The following is a 3,048-nucleotide window of genomic DNA, read 5'->3' on the forward strand; positions in this document are numbered from 1 at the left end:
AAATAGACATCAGCGGGGAGAGTGAGAGAGAGAGAATGGGAACACTTATTGCCATTGCACACTGCTTTAGGGAGTGGAATTACCTTTAATCTACGTCCTAAAATGCAAGAGATTTTGTTTTAATTTAGGCTACTTTATTTATGTGCGGCCAGCTCGGACTTGTGGCTCTTTGCATATTTGTTTAAACTTATAGCAAATCTTCCCTTTTATTCTTATCTATCTATCTATCTATCTATCTATCTATCTATCTATCTATCTATCTATCTATCTATCTATCTATCTATCTATCTATCTATCTATCTATCCATCCATCCATCCATCCATCCATCCATCCATCCATCCATCCATCCATCATAATTTTACAAGACAATATGTGACAAATAAAGAGACAAAAATGAATGTTCAAGTTATATTTATTCAGATTTTTTAAAATAATAGAAGTACCTTGATATGAAACTATAATGTCTTCATTTCATTTGAACGAAATACTTCATCACAAAAAAAAGTCCTAGTTGTTCTTTTTCTTTAACTGTACAACTTGTTTCATTTAAGCAGAAGGTGACGCTGTGCCAGACAGCGGCAATGAAGGACAGAGATGACAACATGACCGAACACAGTGAAACATTCACAGAAATGGAGCCTGACAAACTGTAAAGGCCTTTCCATGTCCATGTGAGTTAGCCTATTTACAATTTCAAGGAGCTGTTTGACTGGAAAAAGTATGATTATGACTCTTTTCACATGCACCAAAATGATGTTTGTATCAGTGCTGGAGTGTCTGTAGTCTGTTAGACCCCTAAGGCAGATCTGTGAGGAAATCACTATGGATTCCTTGGAAAGTCATCTGATGGGCAGCAGAGAACTCCAAGTGCGGTGTATTTTCAGCCAGCAAGACATCTGTAAGATCACCCTGTCAGAGATGCCGATAACAGAAATCAACACTTCACTACAAACTGATCCTTATAAAATTGTTAGGTCATCATGAAACAGGCCACAGTGAAGTTTTCAACAGGTAGGAATTTGCCACTTTCACATATGCTGTCCATTTCATTTCTTGAGAAAAATCATTACATTTAAAACCGATTTCTTTTTTTAGGTGTTTTTTATTTAATTTATTTTTTTTAATCAGCATGTCTTGCACTTTGCAGCAACAATTTCCAAGATCGGTTTCTCTTTCACTCTCAAGCTCTCTCTCTCAAAAAAATAAATAAATCAATTTATTGGTCTCCCCTTTTAAAATACAAATGCAATTTATAATTTTATAATATATAAGATAATGAAGAGGACATAAACCAAGCACAGTAAACATTAGAAGTTGGTATAGGCCATAACTATATGACATAATTGGCTAAAAATGTGTTAATAACCCTTATTTTAACTTTTTTTTTTTTTTTTTACAAGAACACTATAAATTCCCTCATTTTAAATGTGAGCATTTGTCTGTGTAATACACACACCTGTGTGTGGAGGACTATTTTATTTTTTTATTATTATTATTTATTTTTTGCCCTTGCTGTAGAATCAAGAGACTACAACTCTTGAAAGTGAGAAGGGAAGGTGAGGCGGATATGAAAGGGACCTACGAAGATATTTGCTTTAAAATACTCTACCGTTCAAAAGTTTGGGGTCGGTACGATTCTTTTATGTTTTTGAAAGAATTTTTTTTATGCTAACCAAGGCTGCATTTATTTGAACAAAAATACAGCAAAAACAGTAATATTGTGAAATATTATGTCAGAACTGAATTTTCAGAAGTCATTTGCTGCGTTCACACCATGTCGTAATTACCGTAATTGCGAGATGACAACACGTGACGTTCTACTCGGAGCTGTTCACATCCTCGGACTGTGGTCAGGTGGTACAGTGGTCATGTGGTAAAAGTCATAGCTCTCAGAGAATTCCCAGTTTACAAGTTGAAATTACAAGTTCTACAAGGACGTAAATGCTTTTTACAAGTCATTATCTCCTAATTACGGTAATTCAGACATGGCTAAACTAAACTCATCTATTACTACAGTCTTCAGTGTCACATGATCCTTCAATTCTAGGATCCTTCAATCCTTCATTCTACGTTGATTTGGTGCTAAAGAAACATTTCTTCTTATCAATGCTGTCAGTTGTGCTGCTTTCTTTGACCAACAGAAAAGAACAGTATTTTTAAAAATAGTCTTTTACTTTCTGTAACAGCATAAAAGTCTAAATTGATCCAAAAGTGATAATAAAATGTCATCGGTTTAAAAAAAAAAAAAAAAAAAAAACCCTACTGACCCTAAACTTTTGAACGACAGGGTATAAAGACCATGTGTCATATGTCGTTATGAGGGTTTTTTTCTGAACTCTCTCAAATGGATCCAGCATTCAGAAACAAGCATCTTAACTACATTTGGAACTTTCCTGAAGAGCATTTCCTAAGACATCCTATAATAGCATTGTATTTGTCTTTCAACATTCGTTCATTAAAAAAAAAAAAAAAAACCCTTAACAGAAAGTGCTACTTTCAACTAATCAAAATGGCAATGCGTACTAACTAATTTGTACAAATAAATTATAAAATATGCAGAAAAAGAAGAAAAATCCACTCAAAAAATACAAACACCCCTTTGAATATCTGTATAAAAAGTGAAATATAACAAACCATTGAAAGTTGGGTTTTAAAAAACACAAACGTTATAAAAATAAAAGAAATGGAAAAATATTTGGGATGTAGCCATGAATTATCATCATGTTTTTCTAATCTATTACAGGTAAAGGTAAATGGTAAAGCAATAAAAAACTTGGATATTGCGGATCTTACTTTCAGTACAACGGTTTAATTCATCTCCAACTCCATAAGTCCTTTATGTAATAAAGGAAGGAGTATTTTTCAAATGTATGTTAAAAGATGAAGATCATTACTGTAAAATGTTAGACTATGGCTTTAACATGTGGCCTGTACTGCTAATACACAGTGGCGTGTTTCTGTTTACATATTGATATCTCTGCCACTACAAAATACTTTTTATAAAGAAAAACAAAGTTTGAAAGAAAGTTTTAACACTGGCGATAATG

Source organism: Abramis brama (genome assembly GCF_963993115.1).
Source record: "Abramis brama genome assembly, chromosome: 5".
In the NCBI taxonomy this organism is placed as follows: Eukaryota; Metazoa; Chordata; class Actinopteri; order Cypriniformes; family Leuciscidae; genus Abramis; species Abramis brama.